Source organism: Lissotriton vulgaris, chromosome 3_2 (assembly GCF_964263255.1).
Source record: "Lissotriton vulgaris chromosome 3_2, aLisVul1.2, whole genome shotgun sequence".
Lineage (NCBI taxonomy): Eukaryota > Metazoa > Chordata > Amphibia > Caudata > Salamandridae > Lissotriton > Lissotriton vulgaris.
The window spans coordinates 112,793,939-112,819,196 of NC_141690.1; positions in this window are offsets into that span (position 1 = coordinate 112,793,939).

The window sequence follows — 25,258 nt, forward strand, 5'->3', positions numbered from 1 at the left end:
ATATTTCAGTATATTAACTCAACACCAATCCTTTATGGGTTCCGAAGTAGCGTGCTACTGGCCGAAAAAGCGCTTCGACGTCTCGTCAGTGGTAGTAAGAGCTATATAAATGCAATTATAATACAATATAATGTAATGGGATGCCCAAGGTAAAGGGTCACGGCTGTCAGCATCACTGCAATCTTGTGACAGAGATATAGACAGGATATATTTTGTCAAAAGGCATGATGGCACAGAGCAAGTATAAGTACAATCTTTGTCTGTAGCATTTAGATATATAAAGGAAGACTACACAACCCAGGATGTTACCTGGACTACATTTGAGAATTGTCAATTTCAAGATAAGATGCCACTTAATATTCTGATGCTGCGTTACGCTGTTACTCTGTGCTACGGGAGGGGCGTGGCCGAAAGCAGAGGCCGTACCATTTTGTCCAGCTGTCCTGGTATCCCCATGACCCGCTGTCTTGTTGTCAGCTCTCTTCCAGTTGCTTTTCTCCCGGGCCAAGGATTATGGCTGCTGGAGAAAGGAATGAGAAGTAAGCGACTCTTGCAGCGTGGGGACAGGGTGACGACAGACGGGTAGAGGACGATCCACATTCACCTGCTGGTGAGTAAGTCCACATGCCTGGCTAGCCTTCCATGTGCTGCTCTGGGAGTTTGAGCTCTCACTCCTGCTGGAGAGTTGCCTGAGAACTGGCCCCGGTGGGCTGGTGCCCAGACATCATGGTATCCTGGTGCTCTAGTGTCCTCACTCACCGCCATGGAGAACATGCCCAGGCTCAGTCAGCCAGCCAGCCAGTCCTTGTGTGTTCCAGGTGATGGAGCAGGGTTTTGCGAAATAAAACCTGTTCGGATCCAACTTCTCATTGTGTGGATTATTAACAAAATTGTGTAAAAATTAACAGTGTTAAACTAAAAATAGGGAGATGAAATTGCGCGCTGGAAAGAAATCAGTATTTCAAGTGCTTTTGTAGTAGGTCGCAAATGTGAATGATTAATACAGAAATAACAGCCAAAGAAAATAATGATAGAAGCCATAAGTTTAAGAGAGATATGATATTTTCCTTTCTACTAACTATTTGAAAATAATGTGCATAAAGTGAAGAGAAATGCAAAGCATTAATAGAGTATTAATAATGTTGTTTTATAGTGACAACGATAATCACACATGTATTTGTTTTTCCTAGAGCACATTTTACTGTTCTGCAGAAAAGGCCGCCTCAAGAGCCTTTTTAGGTTTAATTTGCTTTCTAAAACATAGGCTTTAAAGAAATGTATTTTGTCCTTCATGAGTTCCTGATGGCCAAGGCTGTGTGGAGGAAGTAATGAACGTAATTAATGGAATTTCCTTGCGGACCAGAGTATGTGGATACTTGTGCTGCGAGTTTGACACATTAGCTAGTTGGAGAAATCTGCAAGCCGCAGAAGAGATTATCGGAGGTTTCTCTGCTGAAGGACAGTGATGAAAGTTCTCTAAAGACAAAGGAACTGTTGAAAGTTAGGTACACTGGAAGTGGAGTGATCAGATAGCCCCTGGCCTAGTCCAATGGGATATGAGGATTTTTTGGGGTTTCAATACATGGGGGTTGCATCTTTAGTGAATTAGGGTATAATTACTAGTATTAGAATTTATACTTAGGCAGGCTTGGGAGAGAGACTTTGACTTTGTGAGAGGAGAGAGCTGTGTTGCTGTTTCCTAACTTAACTGGCTGGCTGCTGTTCTGCTGAATCCTGACTCTTTGACTTTGCTCCTCATACCTTCGTGAGGGTGCCCTAGCTTAGTGCGGAACGTGGAACGCTAAGGCAGGACTGAAGAGTGAGTCCATGAGCCAGTGTGTGCATAGGCGTTAAGTGAACTCCCTGTGTTGAGCAGAAGCGGCTGACACTAGGCCAGGGCAGCTTCCTTACACAGAGTGATTCCCCTTACACCGTCTCTGTTCACTGTACCTTTTTTCTGGTGTGTCGGTACATCAAGACGCCAATCGCAGGCCTTATTGCCCTATTGCTTCATTGCCTCAGCCTCCTTTTTATTGCACCAGCTTGCTTCTGCACTTTTCACTCAAGGCTTATGTTGGCTTTCCTCAGCTTTCTGAAGACTTGAAGACTCGGGGCACTCAAAGTGAAGTGAAGTTCTTGTCAGGCACACAGTCCTCAAAGGTCATAAAGACCCTCTGCAGCGTGCTTGTGCCCCTACCCTGTAGCTATCCCCTACTAGGAAAGGTGAGGTGGGGCTTACCTTCCCAGTCTGTTGGCTGTTAAGCCTCCTCAATAGGCCCCCATAGTTGCTCCCGCTGTGCTGTCATGCCTAGCCCAAAGGTAAAATAATTGAAGGCTAGGACAGTTTTGGCAATAGAGGAAGTGTCCCACGCCTTCACGCAAGGTTTGGGGGCCCACTAAACCAGCCCGCAGTCATAACGGTAAGAGGAGAAGCAAAAACAAAAATAAAAATTGTAACACAGACACCAATAAAGGTGTGCTGCTGGAGGATGAGCCTGTCAGTGGAACTTTGTATGAGGGATTAAGTCTCAACTCACCTGCTGCAAAGAGACTAAGGATCACAGACTTTTAAAAACAGGTTTTATATTCTGATAAATTGTCACCGCTGCAGCCCCCGGCACGCCTAGGCACAGGAAACAAGCAAGCTAAGAGGCAAACTAAGATCTTGAGCCACCTACTGGCGGAGGACCTTTGCCCGGAAAAACAAAGTACATTCCCTTTTGCTAGCTATAGTGCACACAACTAGTCTCCAAGCGGTGCTCTCTATTAATGCCAGTGGGCTCAAGATTTCTTTGGAAGGGATGCCACAGCCACCAGCAGAAGGAGATACTCCCTCAGTTGATGTAACCTCTGGGACTAATTCAAGGCCACACTTGTACAACCACAGCACCGCCCAAGGGGGAGTCTCTGATATAACCCTGGTTATGGTGGATGTTGCGGCAGACAAGCCAGCATACTCTCTCTTGTTACAGGAGATGGAATCAATTCTCCTCAGCCCCTTTGGATCACCCGAGTTGAACCTGAGAAGGTCCATCCAGAGATGGACCATTGGGGATTACATCCATTTGCTTACCCCCATAAAGTTACCTTTGCTAAACTGCTTCTACCGCTAGAGCATTTCCCACAAGCATATCCAGAATCATCCTCCTTGAACGAACCAAAGAGAACCATTTGGAATCCACCTCTTAATTCTTCTGGGCATCTGAAAAGCGGGGCTGATAGCGCTATGAGGGATTGAAAGTACGCCCTACAGAGCAGGATATGTCACACCAGTGGCTGAACACAAACAGTTTGGGCCATCCAAACGCGTGGTCTCCCCGCACCTGCCCCCTGCCCCACCCCCCAGTGGAACTACTTGGGGCTCACTACTACATAACATGGATGCAATTTCTTCAGCTCTCAAATTCCATGCCAACAAATAGAAGCTTAAGGTGGATCTCCATATTACCCTTGATATTCACCTAATGGGCATGTTCTGGTGGCATAAGCCAGTGGACATGGATAACCCAACTATTAGCGATTCTGAGATACATGCTGGGGCCAACATGCAGTGCACTGCTGGAGTAACTCCAGCTATCTCGGAGGTTAATAGCAGGTCATGCCTACACACAAAGAAATTAGTGTTGACTCCCAGTTACATTTCTAACATCAGTCATGACATCCTCAATAGGAGCGCCATACTCCAACTGATCGGCACCTTAGGGGGTCTGGACCATGTAACATCCAAAGATCTTGAATGTGCGGGGTTTAAGCCCCACCCCACATTGCAAGGTAGAGTTATAATCATGGGTAATCCAGGAGATAGCCTTCATGGTCTGGGAGCATAAGTATAAATTCCTAGACTTGGGCATTAAGGTTCTCTTTCAGACACCACTGTGTTATCCCTCCTCTCTACAGCCAAGCCGTGGCAATTCCGATCCTATCAGCATCACGGGGCTCTGATACTCAAAACATGAATCCAGTACTCAAGCTTTACTCCTGGGGAGCCAAATGCTGACCCCCATACTTTTTCTCTAATAAACACTGTGATGCCGAATTCTCACCCCAGAGCCCCCGAAACTCATGTCGTACGGACATGCTCGTTTTCTGGAATGTAGCAGATCTTAGACCCAAAAGTAATAACGTTTTGTGGTTTGATTCCATGAAGACCTTTGCAATTGCTTGCTTGCAAGAAACCTGGGCTACAACACCACTACATTTAAATGGTTTTAACACTTTCTATCTTGCTGCTATGCAATCTTCCTCCGGCAGACCCTTGGGAGGCTTGGCAATCCACCTCTCAGTCATGGCATGTACAACATCATTTTTTTACAAAGCAGGCACACCTTATTATCGCTCGGCCTTGCATATAGAGAAGGTACAAGGCTTGGAATTGTTAATTTTCATAATAATATTCCTAAAGCTAACAGAGCCAAAGTATTGTCCAGACTGGACATGCATCTGGACTCCATTAGTCTTAGAGGTTGCAAACATATGAGCATTGCGTGGGGGGGACTTCAACAGCCACTTATGCCCCGCAGTGCTACAAGAGGCTTGTGGGGTTTTATATACAAATGGGCTACCACAGTCTCACTTCGCACATGACACCCTTGGCAATAGCTTAATCATGTCTTGTTAAAGCATAATTTGGGTTTTGAAAATGAATTCAGTAGTAATATTGCACCTGGTGCAAATATATTTTTAGGTAAGGGAGAGGAATCCACCAGTGATTTCATTCTTTCCATGGCCAACCTAGACCCTTGTATTGGGAGCTTTACCACTCACCAAGTCCCTTTAGTGAACATCTAACGCAAAGAGTACCCGTTGGCATTTCTGCCTGGCAGTCTACCTTCTGCCCTGGCCGGTGTGTAATACACATTGCTGCTCACTGTGAAAAGGGCTTGTGGGTTAAGTGGGAACACATGAACTGCAAGGGCTTTATGTCGAAATTGGTGGAGGACAGCTGTCGCTTGACAAACATTTGACTGGACGACAAGGCGAACCCCAGCCATATTATTGAGGCCTTCTTATCTCTTTCCAAAACAATTAATGCCACACTTGCCAGTCCCCATAATTCACACTTAGGGCACCAGAAGGGACGATTTGATAACGAATGCACAAGAACCCACAAAGCACTCCAACAACCCCATAGGACACCGCATGTAGTGACCCAGTGCAGGAAAGACACTGAAGGCTAGGAAAAATACCCTAAAGATTAATACCTTGGAGGATCTTGAGGAAGCTAGCTGAAAGAAATGTGAACCAGCCTTTCCTAAGCGGGGCAGCTGAGCCCTCCCTAGAAAATGCTATGTCAGGACAGGAGAAGCGGGCATTTTTCTTCAGAGGGGTCTATTCTACAGGGTCTGGGGTTTGCAGTGGGGAGTTACGGAGATGAGTGAATCTAAGTGTACCCCTTGGGTAGACCCAAGGGATACCTTCCAACCTAAATACGACCTGTGTTGTTATAAAGTACTAGAAGCTATTGAAACTAGCCTCAGCTGTAAAGCCCCTGATCCTCATAGGGTGCCCATTGACCTTTACAAGTGCCAGCTGGACCTTTGGGCCCCACTGGTCACGAACGTCCTTGGGCAGCAAGCCATACTAGTAAGCTACCTACCTGGTTGCAGTCGATCATCGTCCCCATTTTAAAAAAGGGGGGGCGAGGGAACGTGAGCTGCTATCACCTGATCTCTCTCTCTCTAGGATTCTATAGTGAAGGTCCTAGGTCATGTCCTCCTATCTCATCTTGAGGCCTGGGCCAAGGATTCCAGATCTTTTTCTGATATTCAGTATGGATACAGGAGAGGGCTTGGGATGGACGATCAATGCCTCAATCTTTCCCTTCTGGTTGGTAAGTGCACCATTGCCAGCAGGGATTTTTATTCTTGGGGTTTATGGACCTGTGCGGTGCCTTTGATTGTGTTTCTCATAGTAAACTTTGGAACAACCTGGAAGATCTCAGCGTGGACAGGCCAATATTTAACCTCATCAGAGAGATTAATTGGGATGCTAGTGAATCAGTGAGGTGTGACCCGTGGGGGCAGGGTGAACGCTCTGAGTCCTTTGATGTTCGTAGGGGAGTATGGCAAGATTGTGTCTCCACTCTTTTCCTCTACATCAACCATTTGGAGAGGGATCTGGTTCATACGCACAGGGACTTGCTCCATATTGGTCAGTGCTTCATTCCAGCTCTGGTGTATGCAGATGACACTGTCCTTATGGGGTGCACCCCCCTAGTGTTGCCACATCTTTTAGACTTAATCTCCACCTTTATGAAAGATCTGGACCTCAAAGTTAAAATTAGCAAAACGTTTGCTATGTCATGCAGTCCTGAACATGGGGTTGAATCAAGTGTTTTTTTTCTGCTAGGTAGCCCCTTTGAATTCACAAACACGTTTAGCTATTTCAGCCTTATTTGTAACAACTCTAGGTCTTGGCACCAGCAGCTGGAGGTCATAAATAGTGATTCTGCGTGAAGCATCAACAACCTCTTCCAAATTGCTGCTCAAAATAGGAAGCAGACCTGTATATCATATTAGCGGTCTACCAGGTGAAATGCATAAGTGTGGCTTCTTATGGGGCTGGATGCTGGGGCCTGAAAAAAGCAATAGGGCTACAGTCAACTGAAAAAAGGTTTGCCCGTCTCCTGCTTTCCCTCCCCCAAAGCACTGCCGTGTTTCTCTGCCTGAATAAGTGGGGGTTAATTCCTTTGGAGGACAAAATACAGATCCCCCCCATGATGCTGTGGTGATGATTCTGGACTAATGAGGCATTGACATTAAATATAGCAATCATTGAAGACTGCTTGTCATTGGACTGGAGCCTTGAAATCGCCTGGCTGAGGGAAATTAAGGATACAACAATGGCTCTGTCCGGGCCACAGCTGTTCGGAGATCCGTCATCCCTCTCCTCCCTCAACAAAAGGACTCTGAGGGATATGTGCTATGTTACGTAATGGCCAGCACTGTGGAACAAAGTCAAAACCATGTCCTCGATCTTATCTTATATCTCGCTGGCCCCGTCCAATGGCCCCCAGCCATTTTTGTTACTACCAGAACTTTCTCCTGCTGAGGTTCCAACTCAATTTATTCCACAAGTTGGTGGCATTCCCTTATTGCAATAACTGGGAGCATAATTTGGACCCCTGTCCCTGTGATTGGATTCCCTCACAAAGTACCTTACATGTAATGTTTTTGTAGCTTTTATGCTCTACCAAGATCACGGAAACCCTCTCTAAGACATTGCATGCAGCCACTGCATCTTCTTCAATGTTTTGCTTCTGCTGATGTTACTGAAACCATTTACATCTACCTTAGAGCGGTGATAAAGATCAGCATGAATGTAGGGACTACAAGGGAAGGCACTACCAGACTCTGTTTCGACCAACCTCTTTGGACAGTATGATGATGTAGGTCTGTGCTGGCCCAGTTTGTGTCCCTTCACTCCTCTCCCCCCTTTGCCTCGAGTACACCACTGCATTAGTAGGTGGGGCTATTTGTCCAGGGAGGTTTGATTATATTTGTTGTACTTTGACATTCTTATTGGGGTTCCCAGGTCTGTGGTCTGTCATTTGATTACCTTAAATATGTTGTTTAATCAGGCACTGCCTGATTGCCCTACAGGCCAGTCCAATCCTGGATGTCACAGCTTTACCCTAAATACGATGGGTAATAGATGTAATTCCTGTAACTGCTGAATACCACAGTTTATTCTCTTCCTATGTAAACTCAGTAGGCAACACGTATTCTGTTCCCCCTTTTCAGAAGGGTGTATCTAATAAAGTACTGTGCTTGACAAATCTGCGTTTTCAATCAGTCCGTGGTGTACCTGTAGCTCATCTGAAATCTAAGGGCACTTCCCTAATACATTCATTGGTAGTACCTGTGCAGTGGCGGCTGGTGACATTTGAAAGTAGGGGGGTGTAAAAGTTCAGTATGAGTGTCACCAATTTTGTATTGTGTCCACAGTTTGAACTGACCACTCTATTGTCCTCTGTACTGGTTGGAAATGCCTACAGTCAATAGCAGCCACCCCTAACCATGCATACTAGCCATGAGAGGCCAAGCACCCACTTAAATCGTTCTCGCTACATACTAGTGTCATACTAAGCAACTCATGAAAGCAACTCACATGAGTCCTCATATGTACCCACTTCCTAATACATGTCTGATATCACGAATAATGAGTTGGGTGCAGTAGTCAGCAATATCAACCAACCTCGTCTCAGGAAAACAATCAAATATAAGGAGCGACAAGGGGATGAAATATACACAAAATGCTTTCAAATAACATTATTAGCCAGTGGCACTTATAGACTGGAGGAGAGAGAGCACGCGAGAGAGTGAGACTTTGTGCTGGCCCAACAAGGATGGAAAACTGTGCGGTGTACTGTACATGCTTCGTTTACAGTCGCGGCCGGCATTGCGGGTGGGTGGGGTAGGGGGGGGTGGAAATGGTGTTGTCGCGCTGCGGAGGGGATGGGCGGGGAGGCGGGATAAATAATAGTCAACACTGTCAGGAAAGAAAACAAAATTAAATAAATTGCCGCACAAGCCTTCCAGGATTTATCAGTGGGCCCCTTTAGAATATTCAGCCTTATTACAAGACCTTCCGATGGGATACATTTTATACCATAGGAAAAAAATTAAATGCGTTTTAGAGGAATCTGCGCTTTCATTTGGAAAACGAAGACGGAAGACACCGAGAAAAGAGGTGGTTGTGCGAGATAGGGTATGAACTTACATCATTTACGATAATACAAGTGTAAACGTCGTATCACACCCCCTAGATTCAGATATGAAGAATGAGGCAGGGCGAAGAGAGGTTTTGGACGGAGTCCATTTGCTGCTGTAATTTCATTTATCAATTGCCTTCTCAAGTGAGCTTGGTAAATAAATAAGCCACACTAATAAATCGAGGACACCACACGGGATATCTGAGCATGCATTATTTATCCATTAGTTAGTAGTTACTGATTAGCCTGAGATTCGTGGAGCAGACCGGGGCCAGGGATGAGTTATGAAAGGTCAACGGTAATGAGACGGAGTAAATTATGTAAGTCAGTCTTTTAAAAGATGCCTTCAGGGCACACTTGCTATCAATACATTTCCCTCAGAATATTGTCTTAAAATCACAGGACAAAAGTAATTGTAAAACTTACCTTCCCGCCTTTACGTTGGTTCTGAGACTCCAGACTCCTGACTCCCACCGCCTGCCTTTCGAATTCCCAGGGTGCTGCTCGTCAACAGGAAGGCTGCAGGCAGCCTCCCTCCCCTCCACCGCGGCGTCTTTGATTGGTGCGGCTGGCTGCCCCACCAGCGTTATTTCTCTCTGTATGCTGCAGCACACAGAGAGAACAGGGAGAGTGGGAGGTGTTACTTGTGGGCAGGGGGGAGCGGCCTGCCCTCTGTTGTTTATACTGTCTGTTTGGGCAGCATGAGGCCGCCCAAACAGACAGTATTAACAACAGTGGGCAAGCCGCTCCCCCCTGCCCTTGAGTAACGCCGCCCACTCTCTCAACCAGGAACTTCTGCTTTCTCATCGTGCGAAAAGGCAGAAACAAATGGTAGTTATTACGGTAATAACTACCATTTGTTTCTGCCTTCTCGCACGGCGAGAAAGCAGTGGGGCGGCACCCAAACGCCCCCATGGAAGAGCCACCACTGTACCTGTGCCTTTGTGCTTCCCAAATCAATACTGACCTTTTTGAAGCAAAGTTTGATCTATCGGCCTTTGTAGAGCACAATCAACAGTACATTGATTCTCTTCTTGGTAGATTCAAAAAGTCACTTTAGGCATGTAAATATATGACCCCTCCCTAATTGCATTCTAATAACCCTCCACCCTCATAAGATAAAAGTGAGTTTTGAGTTTTTTGCTCTGAGAAATAACAGACAACAATCTGCTATAAAAAGAGTATTTTCCTTGCAATTTATACATTTTGGCAAATTGCATGGTAGTAGATCTAGTATATTCGCTTATGCCATCCCTTTTTATACACACAAAAATTGTCCTGCCAAAACGAACAATAAAGGTTCATGTGCTAAAATCCTGCATGTGTGTTAACCCTTGGAAATTGCGATTCAACATCCAATACAAGCCAGCAGTTTGCCCAGTGCAGTGTGAGATCTCTTGGGCGGTTATCCAATTTTACCAGTGTTTGCCAAGTGTCATATTTCAGTGATCCTACAACTTCTGCACAGATTTCAGAATCAGCAGCAAGGAGCTTACCTCCACCCTCAGCTGACACACCATACAAGGGAAATGTTCCCTAAGCTAGCAAAAATGTACATTCTCTGGCTAAAAACAGCGTGGTGCCACAGGAAATGTTAAAAAAACATCACTATAAAGATGAATACTGTATCCAGCTAACCCAATGAAATTTAAGAGCTTAGGTAGGAGTCGGCTCACGCATCATTTATGAGAAGTTGTGGGAAAACACAAAAAGAGAGTATGGCAACAAGAGTAGGTTCACTACCACCACTTATGCCAAGTCCCTGGGAGAAGTAAGAGTAACAGAGTGACGAGTGCACTTTTGCAGCAGCATGCCTGTGAACAGGTATAAGTATACACCTATGGAATTGTTACTATGCTTTACTTTTATCCATCAAAAAGTCACCCCATACCTCTGTGAATTTGTCTATTCCAATTATATATAACCCTTTCATAAGTTACAAATTGGTACATCTTGTCTCGATAGTGGGGGACTTATCGAATTTTCAAGAGACGTAGTATGCCAAATTTGCAGTCGCTAGCGGTGTAGCAAGCCATCTGCCCCTATGAACAAGTGCACCTTGACTTATTAAGCAGAGCTGTCATCTCTACAGTACGGGTTATTTTTGACCAAAGATCACCTCAGTAAGCGAGTAGGGTAGTGCATTACCACAGCATGTGGACACAGTCACTATTTTGGGCAGGGCATCTCCAGCACTTCGAGTTGCAAAGTCAAGCCTGTCTTGCTCAGTCTCTTAGGGGATTAAGGCCACCTATACAATATCTTATCAGAACTAAAATAATGTCTCGTCAACTTCATCTTCTGAATAGACATTTTCTAGTCTATGTGCCTACCATCTCCTTAAGTCCGCTGCAGTGGTGTATGAAATATATGGTTGTTAATCATTTTGTATAGCCCAGAAGCTACCCCTTTATAGGTCTTCCAAGTCTAGAAGATCTTTTAGAGCTGGCTCCAAGAGTAGAAGACCACAGTGACTCTATCTTGGGTAATTCTAAAAGTGCTTGGGAAGGAGTCCAAATCTGTACCTCTGCAAGTGTCTTGAGACTGTCTCCCCTGTGTTTGAGGCAAAATGGCGTCAGGAGTGAGCGGAGCTTGAGGCATCGCTGGCCCGGACCTCCGTAGGTCTGCCTGCCGAGAAAGTAATGACATTGAAAAACGAATGAATGAATCTTGCGAATGCACTGATAGTCGCAAGTTGTGACTGATTTACCTGGAGCCTGGCGCTTTACCCTCGGACTCTCCAGACGACGGAGCATTTGCTGGTCTCACGTGGAGAAAAGAGTCGCGAAGAGAGCCGGGAGAGCTGGAGCTTAGGGGAGAGCTTTGGAAAGAGCCGCTGATAATGCCGGCAACGCCGCCCGCAACGCCTGGAAAAACGCCGGAGTTGGAGCCATCTGGTTGGCCGCCGCATGAGGGAGCTGTGAGAGAGCCGCCGGCAACATTGGTGAAGCCGCTGATGACAAGCGGCTGTGATCGCGTTTGACTGCGGGAGAAGAGCCTTAGGAATCACGGGGGAAAGCAAGGTGGCTGATTGACTGTAATGTCTGTAAATGATTCAGGGGAGAAGAAACCCTCTTTTTCAGTAACCTTTACTCTGAAAACGATAACAGGAGAAGCCTCGAGAATTCCTCTCTGGTGGTGAAAACGCTGTTGACCTGTTTGTGCTGGTTCCCTTTTTCATGAACTCAATGCCTTTAATAGTGCTAGTGTTTATGAAGCGCTGCGAAGTGCTGCAGTAATTCTAAGTGCTACTTAAATGTTGGTTGGGTACCAGCGGGAGAGCTCTTAACTATTAACGTCCTAACTTCCTAAGTACTAATAGGACAGGATAATGCACGACTTAAGTGAGGATTGCTTTTGAACTCAGGGGCCGCATCTCCTAAAAAAAATAAAAACACGGACTCCAACTCCCAGAAAAGCTCCGGGGGGATTGTGGACCGTGAGGGCTGGGAGCTGATGCTTACAGATGCTTACTCATGTTTATTGTGTATGCTGTGAGAGGTGATGTTTACTGATGCTCGCCATTCCTAATCTCTGTAATCAACTCGGGCATGTTTTGCCCATACTGATTTTTGAAAAGGGATTCAGATCCTGTTCACCCAAACCATTCAGATCATTTAGCGGGTCTCTAAGTCTGCTCAGGAGGGTGAAATCGAGGGAGTTGTGTAGAGGAGTAGTAGTATGGAGGAGTCTGCAGGTACCCACATCTCGGGTATTAATACTGCTGCTGCACTAGCAATAACGGGATCAGGGGGGCAGAGATCGCAGGTCCTATAGGTCCTATAGGCTCTACTGATGGGGAGACTGTGCAGAGTAGCATGAATATCACAAATACTGTGAACCGACCAGAGACAAGAGGCTTAAAGAGCAAGGCGGAGAAAGAAAAAGATAAAGAGAAGATGAAAGATAAAAGCAAAGATAAAAGCAAAGCTAAAACTGGAGAAAGGGGGAGAGACAGAAGTACTGAGTGTGATGGAAATGGAGAAGATAAAGTAGATAAAGTAGATAATTCGAACAGTGCCGCAGATAAGACAGACCTGCCGGCAAAAAAGGCAAGAAGATTGCAGACAATAAAGAACGTAAAAACTGCTGCAAAAATGACAGGGCAAGCAGTTCAAGTAGTAGAAGCCCAACCATTGATCTCAAGTATATTTAATCCTGTAACCAAAGTTTTACTGGCATCTGTTGGAAATGAAGACCCCACTGCTGTGAATACAAAACTCGCAAATAATTTGACAAGTAAAACTGGCGAACCCATCAAAACGGTTAACTCGATAACAGTACTCGAACATATAACGACACCAGCTAGGTTGGGGAAAAACACAGTTACGGCTGGAATGGTGGAGTATAAGATGAGTACAAAAATAGACTCTAATACTGGTCATGCCTCAGTGATACCCAGCGTAGAAACAACCCAGATCTTGGGTCAGGATTTAAGAGCGGCACCTCAGGTACAACTGACACAAACGATACACGACTTACCAGAGTTAACTGCTGTAGGAGGAAGATGTCAACCTAGATCAAAACAAAGTCAAGCACAAACAAGGTCTGGACAATGATGGTCCTGTAATATCCGCCGAATCAGATTCAGGTTCTGAAATTTACGAAACTGGTGCCTCTACCTCTAGTGAATTGCAGCAGCTAGAAGAGCTAGAGCGGATAAGTGGCGGGTCCCCCGAACCAGCAGATTTTGAACTCGACTTATCAGAACCAGAGCCCGAACTAGAATCAGAGCCAGAATTAGAACAAACACAAGACTCTGAATTAAAGAAAATGAGTACTGCTTCAAAGGATAGTGTGTCTAGAAAGAATCAGGAAAGAAGAAAAAGAAGGCAAAAAAGACAATAGAAACTAACCTATGAGGATACTACGGATCAAGGGAGCAATACTGAACAGACTAGACACAGACCCCGGACTATCCCACTACAAGACGTTACTGGCTCGGGTTCAAAATCATGACCTTCTGGAGAATCTAAAACATTTATGATTTCACAACCGGAACTTTGGGATAGTAGGAGGTCACAATCAGAACCTTCTTTGTGTGACATCTTAAAATCAATAAAGAATCTTAAAGAAGACGTGAAGCTGGATAACAAAAAAAACAACACTGTCGTTCACACTGCGATTCAGAAACTTCAAGGGGCAGTACAAAAAGTGGGAGCTACATGTCTTGAAATTTCAGATAGGATGGCATCAGTTGAAATACGAATGGAAAATATTGAACAAGATGTATCGGCTCTACAAACACTGGGGAAAGAACAGGATGGTATTGTTAAAGACTTAATGCAGAAGGTGGAAGACCAGGAGAACAGAGCGAGACGGAATAATCTACATTTTTTGGGGATACCGGAGAATGCAGAGGGGAATGATCCCAGGGGCTACATGATAGCACTTTTGAAAGAATAATTTCTAGAGTTACACATGCAGGACTTGCTAAAGAAATACAAAGGGCCCATCGCTTTCCCATGACCCTTTCTAAAAAATCTCAGACAACTGCGAAGTATCCTCAGGCGCTCTTGGTCAATTTTGGTAACTTCTTACTTCGTGAATCAATTTTTGATTTAGCCCGCCCTACTAGCAAAAGAGAATATAAAGGCTTCTCATTTTTTTGTAGACCTGATTTTGCACATGCGATGGTGGAAAGAAGGTGGAGGCTGAGACAGTTAATTTCTCCATTTAAATTAAAGGGTGCCACCGTTTATCTACAAAACCTGGCACGATTAAAAATTATATTTAATGGTACTACGAGAATTTTCTCCAGTGAAGTGCAGGCAGAAGCGTACTTAAAAGAAATCACCAAATCAGACAAAACTAAGAATAATAATTAGAATATTTAGTAATTGTCACAAATAAAATCGTTGCACTGATTCATATTGTCACTAACTTGTATATTTGAGTAATGATTGATGAAAACCAAACACACCATGATTAAGAATAACCCTATTCTTTCAGGAAGACACGGGGGTTTAGGCGAGTGGCCGCTTAAAGCTTTCAATCACACTGGTGCCCACAACCTGGTTCAACTTGAACCAGATAGCCTCAATAAGGGGTAGTGGGGGGTGGGATAGCCCAAGGGGAGGAGGCAGTATGTTTTTTAAAGGGACACTAGGGGGAATAGTGTGGGGGTGGGGTGAGATGAGGGAGCGGGGTGGAGGATGGGGGGGAGGGCGGGGGGGAGAAAACATAAAAAAAACAACTACTTTAATCTGACAATAAGATTGCTACAAAATGTTATCATTATGGTAAAATCTATAAAGCATATTCAAAGGTGTGAGAAGGTCATGGCAGATTCTTCTGTTCTAAGTAAAATCTTTAAAAAAACAAAATGGGGAAATTAACAATCTGTACTTGGAATGTGGCTGGACTACATGATAGTAATAAACGAGCTAGGCTAGGCGAAATAATTAAGCAGAGTAAAGCTGATATAATCTGCTTTCAAGAAACCCATCTACCCTGGGACAAGAGAGATCTGCTTAACTTTACAGGTTATAAGTTACTGGTCTGTTCCTCGCAAACATCTAATACCCGCGGTGTAGCTATCTTAGCTAAGATAGCCCTGTGGGATCCTAAATGTAAAGCAGCAGATACACAAGGGAGATGGGCAATTGCTGAGCTGGCTATAGGGTTAATTATATGGACGGTATATGGGTCTTACCAGGATGATCCCTCTGTTTTTGAAACACTTGAATTAGAACTTGCATCTTGGCCGAGCGCACTTGTAATATGTGGGGATTTCAATATCTCATTGGGCCCTGCCTTTAGGAAACAACAAAGGTATGCAGGTCGAAAACCAAGAGTATTTAAAGCAGTCAGCCAACTCAGAGATAGCCTTGATCTTTTGGATCTATGGGATCTTAAAAATCAGGGTGACCCAGGGTATACATATTATTCACATCCCCACAATAAATATGTCAGACTAGACTATGTACTAGCTACTAGAGATTTAACTAATCAAGTGGAGATTTATAAATGCCCAAAATTAATTTCAGACCATAATGCACTAATCTGCTCTATCAATCTAACTGGGTTTAATAAATGCCAGTCTAATTGGACCTTTGACCGGAAACTCTTGGTTAATAATGACTATATTATGTTTATCACTAAATGGGCCCAAGAGTATTTTGGCATATAGCGCTTCAAGGGGGGTGGTGTGGGATTGTTTTAAAGCTGCACTGAGGGGGAAACAATTAGTTATGTGGCTAGGACTAAAAAACAACTGGAGAATAAAACCCAATTGCTAATGACAGAATTAGCTAAAATTGAGGAGGATCATGTAGTGTCAATAGTTCGGGGAGAGGATGGGGCAGATACAATGAGACGGATTCTGTTATTAAAAACTGAGCTGAATAGTGGTCTTACACAGAGAGCAGCAGAAATATATCAAGCCCACAAGCCCATAGGAGGGATGTTTATGAGAACGGAGAAAGGACTGGGAGGCAGCTTCCTTACGCACTAGGCAAAAGATCTCCTATAACACTATTAAAGCTATAAAATCAGAGGGCCTGGTTTATACTAATCCAACAGATATAGCTGAAGCTTTTCAATTATATTATCAGAAACTGTACCATGAAGACAAACTAATTGACAGTGGTGAAATAGGATTATTTCTTACTGAATTCCTAGCTGACACAGGATGGGATAAGATTTTAGATAATGTAACAAGGAAAAAATTGGAAAAAGAGATAACCCTAGCAGAAGTACAGAGAGCCCTTTTTGATCTTGCCTCTGGAAAGGCAGCCGGCCCAGATAAAGTCCCCTTAGAACTATATAAGATCTTGGGTAATACAATTGCTCCACTCCTACATGACCTCTTTGTTGGTATACAGTGGAGTGGCCGTCCGCCAAACTCCTGGAAAGAGACCAACATAATTGTATTTCCCAAAAAAGGTAAACCAGCGGACCTCCCATCGTCTTACCGCCCAATCTCCTTGATACACTCTGACTCCAAACTATACGCAAAGATTCTGGCTAATCGGCTGGGAGGGGTCATTGAACATCTGGTCTCCCCCTGGCAGCATGGCTTTATTCCTGGCAGGTCTACTACCGATCACATTCGTAGAGTGATTTCACTCTTTGATGCCATGGCCGGGACTGGAGGCCAGATGTTGATGATCCTTCTCGACGCCGAGAAAGCCTTCGATAGGGTGTCATGGGAGTTTCTTTGGAGTATATTGGGTCGAAATAACTGTGGGCCTATATCCATTAAAGCTATTAAAGCTATGTATAAAGAACCAGTAGCTAAGATTCAGGTCATGGATATAGAGTCTGGGATAGTTAAGATAACAAGAGGCACAAGGCAAGGGTGCCCATGCTCGCCGTTATTGTTTGCATTATTTATCAACCCTCTGATTGTTAAACTCATGCAGACCCCGTTGATTAAACCAATCACCTCGGATACTAAAATACTCGCATATGCGGATGATGTGGCGGTACTAACATCTGACCCTATGGAAGCAATCACTGAAATAGAGCAATCACGCATAGGTTTGGAAGATATTCTGGGTACTCTCTCAATAAAGATAAAACCATCATACTATGCAGCGAGAATATAGATTTCAGTGATCCCAGACAGGCAGAAACAGCAGTGTATCTTGGGGTTTGTATAAGCACAAAGGTTCATGATATATGTAAACTAAACTACAGACCTTTGCTAACTACAATAAAACAAGATTTAACTCGGGTTAATGGCATACATTTGTCAATAATTGGCAGAGCTAACTATCTTAAACTGAACATACTTCCCAAAATATTATATTTGTTTAGTGCTATCCCCCTACTTATTGAGGATAAATTATTAAGTAATTTTGAGTCACAAATGGCAAAATTTATGTGGCAGTATGGTAAAATCAGGAGGTCAATGAGATATTTATCATTACCACAGGAAAGGGGAGGGTTAGCCACTCCAAATATCATGCTCTACCTATGGGCCGCCTTCCTTCAGCAAATGGCTCCACTCTTTAACATCTCTAAGCAGCCGGAGAATCTAGAAGGCACAAGAATACCATCAATTTATGAATTATCAATAGGGGTGGAAGCCCGAGGACTCTTACTTAGACAACTGGAACCTAGCTATTACAAAAAAACGAAATTTAAAGTGATCAACAATGCAGGTAAAATATGGGCAAGAATATCGAAATATATGGAAATCCCTAAATTCACTAGATATACGCCTTTATGGCGGTCTTCACTTTTACCTAAACAAGTTAATGATGCTGTTGCAAAAAAATGGGAAAACTTGGGAATCATTACAGCTAGAGATTTTCTCATTGGGGAATCCAGTACTATATTTATGAACCTTTAAAAAAACTTTAAAATCTCTAGCTGTGATTTTTTCAAATACATTCAACTCAATACAATTTTGTCTCTGAAAAGACCTGTGATTATGTTAGATAAGATTCCTCTCCTAGAAATACTTACGTTTGACACGACTAGAATTCGAGCTTTTTATAGTATGCTTCTAGGGAAGCTTCAAGACGATCTTGACCAAATCGAAGCCACATGGGTCGATAAACTAGACAACCCTGATGTAGATATAGATATGAGTCTGTTATTATCATCGCAGCTCCTCCTTAGCTCTAATCTCAGGGCTCAGATCTATAAGACTATTTATAACCTTTATTATACTCCCGCTAAACTCTATGCCTGGGGCAAAAGGCTGAATGATAAGTGTCCTAGATGTGGAAGCAGCCCGGCTACATTAATCCATATGTTTTATGAATGTAACAAACTAGCATCGTTTAAGAGGATGCTGTCTGAGTTCTGGGAAGAAGTGTTTGGACATAGAGATGCAGAATCTTCCACATTATATATACTAGGGCAGGACAGCTCTCTAGATTTAAGTGCAGAAGAAGAATCTTGCTTATTTATAGGAACGATTCAGAAAAGGGGGTGGTGATGAACAGAGTGTCCGAATTAAGCAGACCACTCTTACCCAGTCCAAAGATCAGGGCTTGATCCATCACCATTTTTTAGCTCACTGCACCATCCCAGCTCAGAACCTGGCTACATGCAAATTAGTCTGTTCCTGTCCCAGTGCATGATGGCAACAGGGCAAACCAAACTACCAAGCCAATTCTTATACTGGGAAGGAAAACAAGCTTCCGGGGACCGGTTTCTGGCATTTCAGCCGTCGTCGGCCAGACTTGCTTGAATCCTGATGGTGCAATGAGCAAGGGATTCACATCTGAGTATACCCTTCCCCGCTTATGGTGGACAAAATGATTCAGAAAAGGGGGTGGTGATGAACAGAGTGTCCGAATTAAGCAGACCACTCTTACCCAGTCCAAAGATCAGGGCTTGATCCATCACCGTTTTTTAGCTCACTGCACCATCCCAGCTCAGAACCTGGCTACATGCAAATTAGTCTGTTCCTGTCCCAGTGCATGATGGGAACAGGGCAAACCAAAATACCAAGCCAATTCTTATACTGGGAAGGAAAACAAGCTTCCGGGGACCGGTTTCTGGCATTTCAGCCGTCGTTGGCCCGGCTTGCTTGAATCCTGATGTTGCAATGAGCAAGGGACTCACATCTGAGTATACCCTTTCACGCTTATGGTGGACAAAATGATTCAGAAAAGGGGGTGGTGATGATCAGAGTGTCCGAATTAAGCAGACCACTCTTACCCAGTCCAAAGATCAGGGCTTGATCCATCACCGTTTTTTAGCTCACTGCACCATCCCAGCTCAGAACCTGGCTACATGCAAATTAGTCTGTTCCTGTCCCAGTGCATTATGGGAACAGGGCAAACCAAACTAACAAGCCAATTCTTATACTGGGAAGGAAAACAAGCTTCCGGGGACCGGTTTCTGGCATCTCAGCCATCGTCGGCCCGGCTTGCTTGAATCCTGATGGTGCAATGAGCAAGGGACTCACATCTGAGTATACCCTTCCACGCTTATGGTGGACAAAATGATTCAGAAAAGGGGGTGGTGACGAACAGAGTGTCCGAATTAAGCAGACCACTCTTACCCAGTCCAAAGATCAGGGCTTGATCCATCACCGTTTTTTAGCTCACTGCACCATCCCAGCTCAGAACCTGGCTACATGCAAATTAGTCTGTCCCTGGCCCAGTGCATCATGGGAACAGGGCAGACCAAACTACCCAGCCAAGAAAATCTATAACGTCAAAACTTATAGAAAATGGACTGACCACACAAGGTGGCACAGTCATCTTCGTGATAGAGGCACACGAATATCGGCAGACAGAGGTATTCTATTCATGGATAAAATTTCCAGCGGCAAACGCTGCAACACACGAGTTCCACTACTATATAGTAGGGGATCCACCGGAAGAGTACGCTCCTTTCGAGGAGACTGAAATCCCATAAAAATTCCAAGAGCATTTGCTCTGGTTTAAAGGTGCCCTAAAAGACAATGATCATATTACCAGGCTCGGTCCACTAGGTAGACCAGGAGCAACGTGGCCGGTTCTAGCCAGCTACACACCACATCCGGACATTGAAAAAATGTCTAGAGAAGAACTTTTAGCACAGCTAAAAACAATAATTAAAATACATAGGCAATTAGTCCAATATGTAATGCGGACTGCTACAGTCCAATCAGCTTTTAATGTACCACAGCTGACCCTCATCAGGGGAACACCAATAAAATTACACCACAGGACATACAGTCATGTCTTGGTAAAACACCCATAAAACGGGAACAAATTCCTTTCTGGTTAGCGCAGAAAATCCGAATACTACCCCTATTGAGAAATATAGGATCCTGACCATCTGCCTTCCTATGGGGGTTGCACCACACGTGGAGGACTGTGACACTTGGGGTACAGTCTTTGCTTCCATTTACACAAAAACACATGGTGTTCCGTCAATGGCGGTAATACCAGAAGTGCTAAAACAGATTCAAAATGAATACGGTCCAGAACCTGCTTTAACTCTTGGTATGAAATTACTGAAAGACTTCAAGCAGGTCTCGGCTATATTACTAGCCAATATAAAAGGAGAAGCAGCATCTGTGGCGATCCGCCAGAAGTTGAAGGAAACAGATATAACAGATCAACCAATTGAGCTTGCCAGAATCATAGAAAAATGCTATGAAGAATTAGGTAGAGACAGCTTGGGGGGAAAACCAGTAAAGCCCCAACTGCTCGAAAATCCTGAAAAATTATTTATTAAAAATAATTCAAACACTCCTAAAAAGAGCTGGGATGGAAATAAACAATCCACTCCAAAAGAAAAAGTTTTCCAGTCCAGAGGAAGGTCTCCTCGACGGAGGGAAAGAACTCCGACTCGAGAAAACCAGTCCCCCCAGAGGGAGCCCTCTGAGAAAAGATATAACCTTAGAAATAGGGATAATTTGAAGAAGCCTGATAGATATCAAAGTATTGATACACGTCCCTCTCGATCTTTTTCACAGAAATCGGAAAGAAGAGGACGGTCAGACCCAGGAGAGCACACCAAGTCCAAAGACAAGGAACCTGCTCAGAGTAAAAAATCTCAATTTCCAAAAAAGAAGGTAGCCAGTATTAGAGTAAACGAACATGCCGAGAATACTGAGGACACAGTTGAAAAACGGGGAGTGGGCACAGACAATGCTAGACAGTGCAGCAGAAATCAGTATAGCTCGCAAGATCCTGATGAGTCATCTGGAGACAGTGGACACGAATGAATACATTCAGGTTGAAACTGCCGACACCAGAGTTAGCGAGCCCCATAAGATATACGAAATAACATTGCGTATAGAGGGTGAAAAGACTAGGAAAATAAGGGGTCTATTTTGGGATAAGAAATGATTATGCCTGCCTTCTCGAATCACATTCCGATTCACAAAAAACATACTTATGCAAGGAAATGGGCAGTGGCCCAGGCACCGGCATTATATAAAAATCATGTAGGATGGGATGAGGACTCTCCTCCTCACAAAATCCAGTTAAAAAGTGAACCAACTGCACAAAGGCAGTATCCCATTAAGCAAGAAGCTAAAAAACAAGTCAGGGAGATTTTAGATCAACTTGAATACCAGGGGGTGATTGAAACACGCACCTCTCAAATGAGCAATCCTTTGTTTCCTGTCTCCAAGCCAGACAATTCATATCGTCTAGTTTTGGACTACAGACACCTTAATGCATGTTGCAAAACATTGGCAGTACAAAATTCGCATAGTGCTGCACTAATGAATAACATAGTTAGGAAAAAATATAAAACGACATTAGACATATCTAATGGTTTCTTTTGTAAACATTGCACCAGAAAGAAGATACTTGACCGCTTTCTCAGTAATGGGGTCACAGAAAAATTTCTGCAGGCTCCCACAGGGATTCAAGAACAGCCCAGGACTATTCTCAGCCAGAGTAACAGAGTTACTACAAATATATGATGATGAGGCATTATCTTATGTAGATGATATCTATCTCACAGACGACGACTTGGATACTCACTTGAAAAGAGTGAACACCATTATACTTGGGTTCGCAGCGGAGGGTTACAAATTCAACTTTAAAAAGTCTCGAATTGCCCATCTGACAGTATTATTTTTGGGATACGAATTATCAAGTGAAGGAAAAAGCCTAGCAGACAACTTCTTAGAGAAGTGCGCTGTACTCCAAGCTCCAAAAACGCTGAAAAACTTACAATCGATTCTAGGCTTCCTGAATTTCGGTAGAACTTACATTCTAAATTACGCAGAGAGGGTTAAACCTCTCTACAAACTAATTAAACCTGATTTTAAACAAATCAATTGGACTCAAAAACATACAGACATTTTGAGATCACTGCAAACAGACATGTTAGCAAAAACAAAATTAGATACACGTGACAACACACACGCAATCTTGCAATCCGAGTCATCCCAGGAAGATGCGGATTCACGTACCTGACCTCTAATGAGGGAGAAAAGGTACCAATTTCAATTAAATCTCACTTGTACACACAAGTGGAAAAAATATTCAGTCCAACAGAAAATACTGTGAAAGCAGTAGAAATTGCATTAGCGAATGAGCGAGAACTAGCACATGGCAAAAGGATCAATATCCTCACAGCGGAATCCGCCTTCGAGGCGCTATTCAGCCCAGTAAACCTGCCTACAGTGTCACTGGATCAGAAATGGATACAGTGTGTAGATTCTCTTGGAGCGGAAGATGTTAAATACTATTTCGCACCACAATTCGAAAAACTGAATGATTTAGAATATGAAGAAGAATATCCTCTGCCAATCGAACTTCTGCCTCTCCCACAGTACGCCTGTATAATCTATACAGATAGATTTGTACAGCATTTCAACGTAGAGAGCAAATCCTACGATGCAGCCTGCGCGATTGTTAAAGGTCGTTGGCTGTGCGGTAAATTCAGACCGGAAATAACAAAAACTGAATCAGTGAAGTACTGTTCGGCTCAGCGAGCTGAAATCAGATCTTTAAAGATGGCGCTTGAAAATGCAGAACGTGAATTCCCGACACTAATCGTGTGCGATTCTCATTTATGCGTCAACTCTTACAATAATAAGTTGCAGAGCTGGATTGAAAATGATTACAAAGATGATACAGGTGCCACAATAAAGCATAAAATGCTCTGGAAACAGGTAGCTCTTTTACAGAAAGAACTACAAAAGACTCACGTGATACACACTCTGAGTCATCAACGTGATGGCGTTCACGTTGCAGGGAATTCATTGGCTAATACAGCTACAGCGGAAGCAACTAAACCGGCTTCCGTAGCCACAAAAAAGCGTTCAGAAAAATACATAGACGGGGAAACCATGCTGGCAGTAAAAACGTCCGTAAAAGGCGACTGTGCAGCACTACCCGTGAACTATCCACTCAATTATGTATACGTAATCGATGCAAACTCCGTTCCTTTTGCTCGAATCCCTGGAGTGGGGGATAGGGTAATTCCAAACATGAAGCGGAGAGGTTTCCTATCACAGGAAGCACATATGGGGTTGGGTCTGAGACACCAAACAATCAGGGACTCTCTGAGAGAATTGGAATCAGAGTACTGGTGGCCGGAAATGAGTGAAGGTATTCATGAATTTGCAAAAAACTGTGAAGACTGCAACAGAGATCGCAGTGGAGAACCGGCCAGTGTAGTGTCAGAAGCCCTAATAGAAAGCATTAGGCGATCTATCCGCGCTATCAAGCAAGAGAAACGCGTCCCATTGTATATCATCAAGGCTAAATCCACTTTAAAAATGTGGCCCCCAGCACTGGGCTGACGCGAGAACGGTTATAAATGATCTATGAGTCTTTATCGGCACATACCCAATTTCCATGTTCCATTCTGACCAGGGTCCTGCTTTTAGCTCTCGAGCTTATAAGGAGGCCATGGCCAGCATGGGCGTTGGCTTGCGGTATTCTTGTCCGTCACGCCCCGAAGGGAACAGTGTGGTAGAAAGAAAAAACCGGGACATAAAGCAATCTATAACAGCGAAGGTATTAGGTTCGGGTGTTGGGTGGGTCAAACATTTAATAAGTGTCCAGTTAAGCCTAAATAACTTGCCAAGAAATTCTCTAAAAGGTTTCAGCCCATACGAACTATTGTTCGGAACTAGAATGCGAATTCCGGACTTAGATAGTCAGATATCAGTGGTAGAAGATAAGAAAACAGACTTTGACATCAAAGATCGTTTGGCTGTTTTACAGGACTTGAATGAAACAAGAAAATCCTTAAGCAACATAAAGTTAAAGCAACAGCCAGCTAACACTGACGAGGCACCACCAGCCCCAGCAAGGCCTGTCTGGATTCCAAAGATTGGGGATCTAGTCAGAGAAAAAATAGCGGTGAAGAAGGAATTTGGGCCTTCTTACAGAAAAGCAGTACCTGTCTTAGCAGTCAACGGAACAAGATCAGTAGTACTACCGCCCCTTGCTGGTAAAAAGGAGAACAGAAGTTGCATCAATCGACCTGGTAAAACCACAAGCATGTGGCCTATAATCAACAGTAGGCCCAGTGGACTCCCGAGAAACAACAGAATACTCAAACTTGCAACAATCCAAGAGGTTCAAACTGAAAGACTAATCACATTCGATCAGCCTGCAGTGCACAGAGAGGGATTATGCAATAATGCCATGGAACTCGTGCCTCTTGAGACACAGATTGAAACAGTTTGTCAAGAAACACCAGTCTACAATGATGTGGCATCAGAATGTGCTACCGAAAGACAAATTGAAAGAACAATTCCAACAATTGACAGAACTGCCTCTGGCTACTTCATCAACTTCGATAACTTTTCTGAGGATCAAAGCAACCGCGAAGTAATGCCAGAAACAAAAAAGACCGTTAAAGAAAAAGCAACAGAACTCTTTCATCAACTTAAGGAAATTTACCTTATTTCTCCATGGTTAGAGTTCTGGCTTGGACTAGGTGTATTTTTCCTCCTGCTTTGGCTCATCATGGTACTTTGTTGGGAAAAATTAATTGAGGGAAAATATAGTACAATGGACACAGCAAGTCAGAACATCAACTTAGTCCTCAAACCACACAGATCATCCCAAGTGAAGAAAAGAGAACTGTCAACAGTAAATGTCACAGTCATTCCAATACCCGGTGGGGTAGTATGGGAAAAAAACTGACTATGAAATATATGGTCTG